The 14,097-nt window shown below is 42.4% G+C and overlaps 1 protein-coding gene across 14 annotated transcripts in view; it reads right to left on the bottom strand.

Annotated features, from left to right (window-relative positions):
* Positions 1-14,097, bottom strand: part of MAGI1 (membrane associated guanylate kinase, WW and PDZ domain containing 1) — a 642,704-nt gene that overhangs the window by 221,571 nt on the left and 407,036 nt on the right. The gene's annotated exons all lie outside the window — the stretch shown is intronic.

Here is a 14,097-nt window from a genome sequence, read left to right as displayed (position 1 = left end):
ATATGCACGGGGACGTATTGATTCCCCCCCCTCCTCCCTTCCCCTGCCCTGCACACTGAGCAGGCTTTCATCTCCTCCTTTACCATCCATCAGGAACTCATTTCGCCGGCCCCCTCCCCCTCCCCCCCCCCCAGTCCCCATTCAGCCGAGCCCCTCGCTCTGCAAGCCCAGGCTGACGAGCACACTTTGGAATGCACTTCATTAAAATTTAGCTGCCCGATTCCAACCTGCAATGCGGAGGAGGCGATACAAAGCGCGCGCCACACTTCCTCCAGCATCCCCTTCAAAAGCCCCATTGTTCGCCAGGCATCTGCTCCGGAGCCCTGCCTCTCCCTACCCACTGACCCCTGATTTTTCTGCTCTCCCCTCCCCCGCCCACCCTGCCCGGCCAAACGGGCCTGCCCGGTGAATTAAACCGCAGCCGCAGCCATCTGGCCCTCCCGGGCTGGCCCGCTTCCTCCCCGCCCCTCCTCCCCGGTCCACACACCACACACACGGCATCTTCACCTCCATGGATGTTCCCACAACCCAAGCGCAAACCTGGGGCGCGGGGCGCCTCCCGCCGCCTGCCTGGCCCCAGGCTTCCTCCAGCGGCCGGGCGTTCGAATCCAGGGGTGGGCTGGGGGCGTTGAGGAGGCGATGGAGGCCACTTGTACTTGCCTGCAAACCCCAGCCCAATCGTCAAGATTAATCCTTCCCTTTGTGAGCCTGAAAGAGCCTCCCACCACGCTGGTCCTCAGCTCTGCAGCGGCTGTAAAGAGAGGCGGGGGTGTGTGTGGGGGGGTGGGATCCGAACCCCTTCCTAGGCGAGCTGGGGGCGCCTCGGCCACCTGACCACAGAGCGATTTTGCGAGGGAAGAAGGCGCTGGCGGCAGGAGCAGCAGCTGACGGTGCGAGAAGCGAGAGAAGATGCCCAGGCTTGCGCCTTTTATATTACTGGCGACATTTCTAACACATGACAACAATTTCCATCTGTATTTAAGCCGGGAGTGTGAAAAAAGAGCATTACATCACAGAGCCCTGGTTCCTAGAGGCTGCCGGATAACTAGGCCAGGAAGATTAGGGCCGCACCTGCGGAGCGGGCGGGAGCCCGGCCAGGCGGGCACTGCCTCTCCCACCAGGCGGGTCAGGTCCCCGTGGCCCGCGCCTGCTGGTCCTGGGGGGAGCCCCGGGCCACGGAAAGGCGGGAAATGGGGCTGATCCGCTTGCAAACCGCAGGAGGCTGAGTAGATGGGTGAGTGAAGGCGAGGGGAAGGAAGGTGGGTGACTCTCGCGGCTAGGGATGCAACCCTGACTTCCCAAGAGCAAAGGGCACAAGGCTTCCAAGCACCTTCCGGGGGGGACCCATGGCTGCCCGTGGGCCTCTGCCCCAACTGGCGAGGGGACTGCAAAGACAATAACTCTCATGTTTAAAACAATAGCTTTCCTTGGAGGGAGAGGCTTCGAATATCAATTTGAAGGATCCACTTTCAAGGAACAGACACTTGAAGAATCAAGGGTAGAATCGGGTTCGGAATCAAGCGCCTTCCTTACCGCTTATCTCTGTGTCATTCAAACTCACTCTTTAAAACCCAGTGGTATTATCTCTACTCTGTTTCTGATAGCGCATCCCTCCTCCGCGCCTTCCGCCCTCCTTAGTGAGAAAACTTTGGAGGGACCCTTGGCTTTGCAGAGGCGAGCTCTCTTTGGCACCCTCAGTCCTTGGCAACTGATGAACCCACTCCTTGTCCTACAGCATTCGGCCCACAGACTATCAGGGAGAGAGTCAGGCCGCCGCCTGCCTCTCCCCACCCCAGGTGTGACTTAGCCACGTGCAACCTTTCTCCAAGGAGTCATTACTGCTATTTGGGCAGCAGGAGATGGCGGGGCTGGAGCATGTGTGGACATGAAGAATGACGAGAAAATAGGGAAGGGGGTGGGAGGAAGGAAGGAAGCAAGGGTCATTTCTCTTCCTGGAGTAGGTGGGGAGGAGAAGGATGATGTAGAACCTAGACCGAAAATGGGTGGATGACCAGACTTCCAGGGGTGGCAAGGCAGCTTTTTTTTTTTAATGAGTTTGTTTATTTATTTATTCATGAGAGACAGAGACAGAGAGAGAGGCAGAGACACAGGCAGAGGGAGAAGCAGGCTCCATGCAGGGAGCCCGATGTGGGACTCGATCCCGGGACTCTAGGATCACACCCTGGGCCAAAGGCAGACGCTTAACCGCTGAGCCACCCAGGCGGCCCTATGGCAAGGCAGCCTTAAGGAGAGAGAGGAAAAGGTGATAAGGCAGCAGAAGCATTCAAATAACAACGCAAAATAGATCTTTCCCTCAAAGCATTCTCAGCTGGATTTCACAGCAGAGGAGAAAACAAAATCTGTTCCTTCACATTTGCTCCTCAGTAAACGTTTGGTTATTGTGCGCATGTATGTCTGACTGTTCCCCGCACAATCCACGGTGTGGAAGGACTGCGTTTCAGGTGCTCCTTGTCCTCCTTTCGGGTCACTCACAAGGGCCAAAAGACTCAACTCGGAAGTCAGACTCTCAGGTCTAGCGCTATCTTTCCACTTTCCTGCTGTGTGGCTGTGGGTAAGCTACTTGTCAACGCTGTGTGGTTTCTCCACGTCTAAAACGATAGGACAAAAACTACCCAATTGTTGTGAGGCTAATATATATACCAGGTGCCAGGCCCAGTTCACCAATACATAAAAGGGGCTCACAAACTGTCACCTATCCTGACTACCATTATTATTATGATGACTTTTTTTTTCAAAGATTTTATTTATTTATTCATGGGGGGGGGGGGGGAGGCAGAGACAAAGGCAAAGGGAGAAGCAGGCTCCATGCAGGGAGCCCGATGTGGGACTCGATCCCGGGACTCCAGGATCACGCCCTGGGCCGAAGGCAGGCGCTAAACCACTGAGCCACCCAGGGATCCCCTATTATTATGACTTTATCTCTGTGTAAAGTGTCTCCACAAAATGAAAGCCTCCATCTTCTACTTCAGCTGGGACCTGCAAACTGGAACGGCTCCCAGGGCTTCAGCTAGCAGAACGCACAGAGCAGTGCCTGCCCCTGGACATCACACGACCGGTCAGAAAAGGTGAATGAGGGTGCCTGGATGGCTCAGTCAGTTGAGCATCCCTTCAGCTCAGGTCATGATCCCGGGTCCTGGGATCGAGCCCCAGTTCTGGCACCCTGCTCTGCAGAGAGTCTGCTTCTCCCTCTCCCTCTTCCTGCCATTTGCCCTGCTTGTGCTTTCTGTCAGATAAGTAAATAAAATCTTTAAAACAAAGAAAAAGTGAATGAGATGCCTTGAAAGAAAAACAGATTCTCTTGCTTCATTCTTGTTTCACATCTACTTCTAGGAACGTAAAAAAGCCTTGAGAGGGGACTGTGAAATATTAGCTTACGTTTTCAGTTTTAGAGAAACAATGAACTTTAGGGAACAGATTCTTTATCAACCGTGTACATAATATGTGTGAAACATTACATCATTTCCCCTCCTCATCATCATCAAAAAAGAGAAAAGGGAAAAAAGAAAAGCAGATTCTACATAAAACTTTCAAAAGCCGTTAGCCACAACCTCGTGTGAAAAAAAAATGGAATTTGTATTTTATTAGTTTTCCACAAGAAAATGATTGTGCGGTACAAATTAAACTGCTCTTTCACAAGGAAACTGCACAGAGACTGCATCGAAGGAACAAGAAATACAAAAGGCATCCTCTTTATGAAGGAAAGAAAAGAACTTTTATTCACTAAGTATTCAAGGATATAGCTTTCCAATCTTCAATGGGGGAGAAAAATAGCCCTCATTTGGTTTGGAAATACCCCTTAACAATAACAAATTATTTTCAATCAGAGCTCCAAAGAGCAGGTTTCTCTCTATATAGATGAAGCACAAGGAGAAGATTCCATGAAAACCCACTTGGTTTTTATCTGAGTACACACTTGATCTAAAAAAAATGAAGCCCTCTGAGCTTGTGTGGTCTCCAGCAGAAGCCAGAAAAGATGTTTCATTGCATTTCTTCTAAATTTTCTTTTGAGGGATGCCTGGATGGCTCACTGGTTTGAGCATCTGCCTTTGGCTCAGGTCATGATCCTGGGATCCTGGGATTGAGTCCTGCACTGGGCTCCCCGCAGGGAGCCTGTTTCTCCCACTGCCTATGTCTCTGCCTCTCCCTCTCTGTCTCTCATGAATAAATAAGTAAATAATCTAAAAAAATTTAAAAATTCTCTTTTGTCACACACAACAAATTAAAACCCACAGGTCCTGGCTAGCAAGCCTTCCTTCATGGGCATGTGACTTCTAAACTTTCACATCAAGCTATTCAGTGTCTTAAGGGCACAGTTTAGAATGGCAATGAGGGGCAAACACTTCATTACTTGCAATTTTTAACAACTGAGAAGAGAGCCAATAATTTTCTTCACTGATTATATTCAAAGCAATCAGAGAAATGATTAGGAGTGGGAGAAATAAATGCCATGTAAAAGTGACCATGTGGGAGGGCATGGAAGGTTACGGTAAAGAGAGTGGGATCTGGGGCCAGACTAGCTGGGTTCAAAACCCACTTCTAGCTTTTCCTTGGTGTGAATCATTGGGTAATAGATTTTACCTTGCAATATCTCTACTTTCTCACTGTAAAATGGAAATAGAGTTCCTGACTTTTAGGATTGTTAGAAAGATTAAGTGAGTACTTACCAGGCAAGGCACAGAGAAAAGTGGTCAGTAAGTGTTGGCTGTGACTACCACATCAACCACTTCAAAAACTTAGGTGTGGATTTCCTCTAAAAAGCCTGCTCTGCCTATGTCTTCCCACAAATATCTACTGAGCACATACCAAGTACAGAACACTGCTGGATGTCATAAGGAGGCATAATAATACATTTAAAGGGCTGAAAAAAAGGTTTTATGGTTATTTTTTAATAGAAATGCCCTTTGGATAAAATTATATTGAACTGACATCACACAGGCCACATTCATTGAGTAAAATGCAATAAAAATTGAAATTGATAGAAAAAAGAAGGCAAAACTTAGCAACAATAATAATAATAAAATAAAATCTGTGGGAAGGGCCCAAATTCCTACACAAAAGAAAATTATAGCCTTCAATGCATTTATTAGAGAATAAGAGAGACAGAAAACAAGTGAATTATGCTTTCTACTCATGAAGTTATAGAAAAAAAATGAAATAAGCTAAAACTAAAAGAAAGGTAGGAAATTCAACAAATGGTGCTGGGACAATTATCCACATAAAAATAAACTGGGTTGGAAACCTACTTGCTATCGTGTACAAAAATTAACTCAAATTGATTATAAAACTAAATTTAAAATCTAAAACTATGAAACTCTTAGAAGAAAACATAGAAATGATACTGAAAGCACAAGCAACAAAAGAATAGATAAGTTATACTGTATCAAAATTTTAAAAAAAATTGTGATAAAAACAATACTAAAAAAAACAAAAAACAATACTAACCAGTAAAGGTTATAAATACTATAAATACTAACCATATTACCAAATGATAATCCACAAAATGGGAGAGAATATTTGTGAATCACATAACTGATAAAGGCTTATATCTATTGGACGCCTGGGTGACTCAGCGGTTAAGCGTCTACCTTCAGCTCAGGGCGTGATCCTGGAGCGCTGGGAACAAGTGCCACATTGGACTCCTTGCATGGATCCTGCTTCTCCCTCTGCCTATGTCTCTGCCTCTCTTTATCTGTGTCTCTCATGAATAAATAAATAAAATCTTAAAAAAAAAAGGCTTGTATCTAGAATATAAAAAGAACCCCTTCACAATAAAAGCACAAATAATCCCATTCAAGATGGGCAAAAGACTTGAATAGACATTTCTCCAAAGACAGATGGACAATAAGCATTTGAGAAGATGTACACAATCGCTACCCATTTGTGAAATCCAAATCCAAACCAAAATAATATTCACTAGGGCAACGATCATTATAAAGTCAAGGACTAGTGAGGACCCAGCAGCAACTCTACTCCTAGGTGTATCGCCAGGAGAATTGAAAAGATACGTCTACACAAAACCCTATACCTGAATGTTCCTCAAAGTGTTATTCATAATAGGAAAGGATTAGAAATAACCCAAATGTCCATCAACAAACAAATGAATCAACAAATGTGCTGTATTCATATAGCAGAATACTATTTGGCAATAAAAAAGAAATGAAGTATTAATAAGCGTTAGGACATGAATGTACCTCGAAAGCATTATGCTAAGTTAAAGAAGCCAGACACAAAGTGCTATACACTGCATGATTCTACTGATGTGAAGTAACCAAAACAGGCAAATTCATAGATAGAAAGTAAATTACTGGTTACCTAGGGCTATGGAAGTTTACACAAAGTGAGGCATCAGTGTTCAAAGGTGCAGGATTCCTTCTGGAGTGATAAAGACAGTCTAAAATTAGGTTGTGGTGACAGTTGTACAAATGTGAATATACTAAAAAACAGTGAATTGTTAAAAATGGGCTAACGTATGTGAATTATAAAATGTAGAAAGAAGAAATAATGAAATTAAAGTAAAAATATAGATAGAAACCTGTAGGCAATAAAGAAAAAAGAAAATCAAGAGAAGAGATTGTTTCAATAAGGACTAATAAAATAGAAAAACCTTGGGGTGCCTGGGTGGCTCAGTTGTTTAAATTTCCGACTTTTGGTTTGGGCTCAGGTTGAGATCTCAAGGTTATGAGATCAAGCCCCAAGTTTGACTCCACACTGGGCATGAAGTCTGCTTATGATTCTCTCTCTCCCTCTCCCTCTGCACTCCTGCCCCCGCTCATGTTCTCTCTTTCTTAAAAAAGAAAGAAAAAGAAAGAAAGAAGAAAGAAAGAAAGAAAGAAAGAAAGAAAGAAAGAAAGAAAGAAAGAAAGAAAGAAAAAAAGAAAGAAGGAAAATGAAAAGCCTCTGGCAAATATGAATATGTGGCAGAGAACTCACAGATACTCAACTTTAGAATAAAAAAGGAGGCATTACAAATATACAAGAGATTTATTTTCATGCATTAGAGATGCATAAGAAAATACTATGTACAGTTTCATACCAGTTAATTTAAAAATCTGGAAAGAATGGATCATTTTCTAGGGTAATAAATTAAGGAAACTACCTAAAGAAGTAGTAGGAATCCTGAGTAGAGCAATGATTGTAACTAAAATGAATTGAAGATAAAGGATTACCTCCTTCCTCCTTTTCCTAGTTCCTATGAAGAAAAAAAGTCTCAGCCCAGGATATTTTATGGATGGATTTTACCAAGTCTTTAAGAAGAATGTGGCACCCTTTATGTTAATCTAAACATATATTCTCTCTCTACTACATACTATTGATTTTCTATGGGTTCATACATATTTATGAATGATTAGAAGAAGATCTCAGAGGAATATTTTTAAGCGATGATTTACGGATACCTTTGGGGAAGACAAAAGAAAACAGCATCAGCATAGGATGGTCATAGAGGACAATGGAATTCATTGTAAGGCTTTTGTTTTTAACAAATGATTGATATGTATTGCTTACATAAGAGAAAAATTAATTTGACAATTATTTGGCATGAAAAAAATCAGGTATTCACTAGCGACTTGTATTAAATTTTCTGTCTGGTTCACTGAAGCATGGAGGGTAGGTTAGAGGAAAGCAGTACTACCACCTAACAGCAGTGATCCTAATTGTAGGCTGAACCTTTAAGGTAGTGTGTGTGTGTCTCTCTCTCTCTCTCTCTCCTTCTCTTTTTTTTTTTTTTCTTAAGAGGGAGGAGGAAGGGAAGGGCATAAGTAAAGGGAGACAGAGAGTCTTAAGCAAGCTCTGTGCTCAATGCAGAGCCAGACTCCAGGCTTGATCTCAGGACCCTGTGATCCTGACCTGAGCCGAAATCAAGAGTCAGATACTTAACTCTTAATTGACTGAGGCGCCCAGGTGCCCTGGAACTACAGACTCCTAAATGATGGACTCGAAAGCCTAAATATAAAGATAAAACACACGTAACAAATAGAAATAGCCTTATAATTCTTATAATACCAAAACAACCTTAGCTCGAAGTTATCATCAATTATATCTTTGAATTAACAGCCCTTCAGGGGGAAAAAAAAAACTACCATATTAAATATGTACATTTATGTTCAACAATACCCAAATGCAGAGACATATTTAGATTCATATTTATACTTATCTAAGAATCAAGAAATAATGGTGTTATATGACCACAAGAGACCATGATAAAAATGAAAAACACTCTTCAAATTCAGTGCACTTTAAGGTGCATTGTTTAGATTCTGCAGCAACGTTCTGCCCGGGAAATGATGTTTGGTTACACTGACATTAGTTTATAAAGATTATTGAAGAAATAACAAAAGGTTTTTGGTTATTAAAGAAAATACTGTGTGTTAGGAAGGAAAACAAAAGTGCCTCAATAAATTTGATGCTTTTGAAATTAACCAAGGGGACTGAACATAAGATCAACATGTAACAGAAGAATGATATCGCAGTTCCTACTGGTGATATTTCTTTGTGGCTTATCAAATATGACGATTTGCATATATCAGAGATGAATCATAAATTGCTTCTCTTTGGGTATATAAATCTCTTTGGGTATTTTCCTTATAATAACCCTTGACTTCTACCATTAAAAAAACAAAAACAAACCAAAAAACAGACCAGCTTGAGATGCTGTTTTCCAGCTGGATTTTAATTTTTTTTTTAAAGATTTTATTTATTTATTCATGAGACACAGAGACACAGACAGAGGGAGAAGCAGGCTCCATACTTGGAGCCGGATGTGGGACTCGATCCTGGGTCTCCAGGATCATGCCCTGGGCTGAAGGCAGGCGCCAAAACTCTGAGCCACCCAGGCTGCCCACTGGATTTTAATTTGAATTGCCATGGCAGTGTGAGGAATCTCCCCTTTATGAAGAAACAACTCCGATGACAATTCCCTGGCTTTTGTTAGTCAACTGGGGAACCAAATAGCAAATGGGAAATAAATAGAATTCCTCTGACTGTAAATTTCAACAAGAAATGGAAATTCAGCACACGTGGAACATTCTTACAGAGTCGCTTTTCTAGCATTACTTCTCTTCAAGGTGTGAAAGATGACCATCTTCTTGGATAAGACCCAAGTGAGCTTTTTTACAGGTTTTCCAAGAAAATGAAAAAAAGCAAGCTTCCAGCGGTTACGCCTAAAAATGGCTCATGCAATGAAAACATGCAATTTAAGAGAGCTAATGCGAGAAAAAATGGTCTGCAATGGTACCATCAAAGATGGAAGTTCCAGGAACTTCAAACTCTTATTGCAAAAGAGGTGCTGTCAAAATCGACTCTTTAAATTTGTATGACTTGATCTCTCTTCAAATGATCTGTTTTATGAGACCACATCTCTCTGTCCTGAAAACTGTGGCTTACAATGAACCTATGGGATCATCCTTTGTCTTTGACTTTCACTGGCTGCAGGACACAAATGAGGACTCCCAAGTATATTCATCCATGTGCATGATAGAACTTTTCACTACACTCATATACCAGCCAAATAAGCTGCTGAGTAAATCTGTCACAATGATTAAACAAAGGAGGCATGAAATACAGATCTGATACTTGCCAGGGAGTGTGATGTGAAAGGTAATGGTGCTTCTTGGGGCCATGTACCACCATAGGGAGTGCTCATCTTCCTGCAGCTATACAAAGACTCAGTGATGGATAGCCCTAAAAGTGGCAATAGGGCAAAACTTGTAGGCCAACTAAAATCCATTCTGGGGTGCCTGTCCCACCTTTAGAGCATGCTGCAGGGCTTTTAGCAGATCACAGTTAATGAAGAGGAAAGAACAAATAACTCTACACTATGCACTTACCATTTGAAGGTGCCAATCAGTGTGCCTTATGTTGGTCAATTATAATTGTCCAACACAGCCTAAATGGGGGGTTAGTTATACAGCAGATATAGCTGAACAGTAATTACTCTCATAAATATCAAGCATTTTGGTGGTGGAGTTAGAGACAAATTGCAATAAAACCCGTTTTTACCCACAACACAGTGATGAGGTCTAGCAAGTCCTACTGTGTGGCAGGGAGAACCCTTCCTCCTCCTCTGTACCATGCCACTCTGCTCACTATAGTTCTCATAGAAAGGGACACAGAGTGTGAATCTCTACTCATCAGACACATGGTTATACTTCCATAGCTGGACCACCTACTATGTGTGGGGCCTCCCTTGGTGTTATTTATGTATTATGTCACTTACCTCTTACCACAATTCTATGGGGATGATATTCATGTTCTAATTTTATAAACCAGGGGGATCCCTGGGTGGCTCAGCGGTTTAGAGCCTGCCTTTGGCCCAGGGCCTGATCCTGGAGACCAGGGATCGAGTCTCACATCAGGCTCCCTGCATGGAGCCTGTTTCTCCCTCTGCCTGTGTCTCTGCCTCTCTCTCTCTCTCTCTCTCTCTCTCTCTCTCTCAGGAATAAATAAATAAAATCTTTAAAAAAATTTTTAAAAAAATAATTTTATAAACCAGGAAACTGCAGGGAAGTAACTTATCCAAGATCATGAAGCCACAGAACACAGAGGCTAGGAGTCAAACCCAGTTCTCTATATACCCCCAAGCCTGTGTTTACACAGCAAGCAGAACACAGTGTCTTTAAGTGCCCTAAGAGCTGAAAGAGGTTGCCTCTCTGGCAGTTCTCCGGAAACCCAGGTTCTGGACAATGCCATTATGGATGCTTAGGGCAAGTTCCAGTGATGGCCCGTGACACTCTGATTTATTTTCCACCTGATTTCCATGTATTTCAGAGATACATTCAATCATGGTAATAAAACTCATTGTAATATGGCTTGGGCTGTCCAGTTCATCCCCAACATACAGGAATCCAGTGTCCAATTCATCCCCAACATATAGGAATCCAGTGTACAAATGGACATCCTACACTGGTTCTCCCAAAGCAGAGCATTCTTTGCACCTTTCTTATTTCCCTTTCATGCCATAGTCACACTACTCCTTGACATTGACATTGCCTCTGCCCCCTGAAGCAAGCTTTTCACTAGGGCTGGCAATATTATCTGTTAACAGAAGTGGCATATTCAGCATTTTCAGGATTCTTACCATCACCACCAGCACTATCACTATGACCATGATCCATTCCAGCACCCTTCACATGTGAAGTGCTTCCACAAGACTGAGGCTATGCTAGGCTTCACAACAACTTTATAAGGGAGGTTCAAGATACCTATTCTGCAAAGTGGGGAAACTAAGTCTCCGAAAAGTTAACTGACAAGAGAGGAAGAAGAAATAAAAGATATACTCCCCACTAGTACCCAGGGCATATAGATTTCTATCATTGGGTCTATCTCTACATTCTGGTTCTCATTTTTTCCTAGATGCAAGGACAAAATCCTTAGGAGGACAGATATGACCTCTAGTTTTCCTTTGTAAAAGATGAGTCACTTCGACCTACTGTGTATTATACACATGGCCACTGTTTTTCTTTTTGTACTACAAGTATAAAAAAGAGAAGAGGACACAGGAAAAGTGAAGGAAGAAAAAATATTAGAATATCTTAATGGGCTAGTCATGATAATGAGAATTGACAGGACACCCCCACACATACCCCATTTAGATACTAGTCACTCATGCCCTCTCTGTGCTTGGAACTATATGCTTAGTGATTAACATACATTTCCTTCTGTCATGCTCACCACAACCTATAAAGAGGTATTACTGGCTCCGTCCTATAGAGGAAGGTCAGGCAACCTATCCAAGCACAGCTAATAAGCAGCTGAGTTGGATTTTTAAAACCCAGCTCTTTCTACGAATCAGCAAGAAAAAAACAAACAACCCAATTAAAAAGAAAAATGGTAAAATACTTGAGTAGGAACTTCACAAAAAAGGATATCCTACTAGACAGCATGCATTTGAAAAGGTGCTCAGTATTATTCTACATCAGGAAAATGCAAATTAGAATCACAATGACATACTGATGCACATCTACCAGGACCAGGAAAAATCAAGAGGACTAACAATAGTAAATGTTGGCGAGGATGAGGAGCAATTGGAACCCTCACACATGTGGAATGCAAATTGATACAAACACTTTGGAAACTATTTGGCAATATCTGTTGCAGCTCAACATATGCCTACATCCTGATCCAGCAATTTCGTTCCTAGGTGGGAATTGAGTACATATGTCCACTGGTGTAAGAATGTTCCCACAGCAGTAGCTAAAAACTGGAGACAATTCAAATTCACAGAAGAATGGATAAATAGATCAGGGTATATTCACACAATGCAAGACTACACAGCAATAAAAAAAAAAAATCGAAGTGCAGACAATATGGATGAATCTCACAGAAGGAATGCTAGCAAAAAGAATAAGAACAAAAGAATACATGTTGTATGATTCCATTTACATGATGTTCAAGAGCAGGTAAAATTAATCTGGGGTAATAAATCAGAATTACAGTTACCTTTGGAAGGGAGGACGAGTATTCAATGGGAGGCACCAGGAGGGAGCCTGGTGGAATGCTTAATGGGTTCTATATATTGTTTTGGGTAATGGTTACATGGATGCGTGTGTGTGTGTGTGTGTGTGCGCGCGCAGGTGGGTGCACGTCTGTGTGTGTGTGTGTGTTTCTGCACAAAATCATCAAGCTTAGTTAGTTAAGCATCTGCCTTCAGTTCAGGTCATGATCCGGGGTCCTGGAATTAAGCCCTGCATCAGGCTTTTTGCTCTGTGGGCAGTGTGCTTCTCCCTCTCCCTCTGCCTACTGTTCCCCCACTTGTGCTCTCTGTCATCTGTCAAATAAATAAATAAAATCTTCAAAAAAAAAAAAAAAAACAAACCATCAAGCTATACACTTAAAGTTTATATCACATTGTATGTATTTTTATTTTATTTATTTATTTTTTTAGAGTTGGGGGAGGAGCAGGGGGGGAGAGTGAGAATCCCAAGTAGGCTCCATGACCAGCACAGAGCCCTGACAAAGGGCTTAATCTCACAACCTCGAGATGGTGACCTGAGCTGAAACCAAGAGTCAGACCCTTAGCTGACCGAGCCACTCAGGCATCCCTTAATATTTTTTTAAAAAAGGTCTCTGATAGAACCCAAATATGCTGCCTGTAATAACTGTCAAAACTGTCATGCCGTAATGCCAGGATCTAAACAAGTGGCAGAAATGGATCTGTTTGTGGTGGAAAAAAAGGACATGGAAGGTGGGAAGGAAACAAAGAACAGAGGGAGGGAGAGAGAAGGTTTATAAGCTATGCCAGGCCAGGCCGCTACAGCATGTAATAGGAATTCAGAACAAAACAGCAAGTATTAAATCGACAAGTTATTTTTTTCAACTACTCAATATTAGCAATATGATATTTTTCAGTTATATCTGATAGGTTGTTTCTCAATGTTTAACTGATCCACATCTACAGTGACCTGAGAAGGTACAAAATCCCTCCACAGGCCTCCCAACGACAATGGGTTTGCATGGGGTGCCCAACTCCAGCACGTTGAAGGAGGCTGAGGCCCACCTTTCCACAGGTGGCCTATGGGGGGACTAGGCCAGGCAGCAAACATGAAACTCAGTCAAATCTCTATTGGCTACAAACAGTTCTATCCACTAGGAGGAAACACGTGAGATTCCTGGAATTAGCTATAACCCTCCAAGCAATACTGCCATAACTTAGGCTGAATTTCCCTCCACTTGGTAGTTTATATGATGTCTCATTTCCGAGTTATATTATACATTTAAAGAGTATTTTATCTATAGCTCAGACAACATTTTTTTTTCTAAAATGCCATTGAAAAAGATGTGGTATGGCCCCTCCCCCAACAGAATCACTAGTTAAGGGAAATTGAGACTACAAAACCATTTAGAGATGGAAAGAAGAAACCTGCATCCCTCAAATCAATTAATGGTGCAAACTAGCTCCTAATAATCCTGTAAGATCTGTTTGTAATGATCTCATCTCATGAGATGGGAAATGAGAAAAATGTCAAGTTCATTTAAGCATAACAACTACACTGATTTTACTTCTAGTGTAACCAAATTTTGTCTCACTTTTCAATGCAAAACACTTAAGACAATAACAAGGCCTCACTTCTAGTAGGCAGG

This window comes from Nyctereutes procyonoides, unplaced genomic scaffold, assembly GCF_905146905.1.
Source record: "Nyctereutes procyonoides isolate TBG_1078 unplaced genomic scaffold, NYPRO_anot_genome, whole genome shotgun sequence".
Lineage (NCBI taxonomy): Eukaryota > Metazoa > Chordata > Mammalia > Carnivora > Canidae > Nyctereutes > Nyctereutes procyonoides.
The sequence above is the reverse complement of the archived record's forward strand: the minus strand, read 5'-3'. Positions and strand labels throughout refer to the sequence as shown.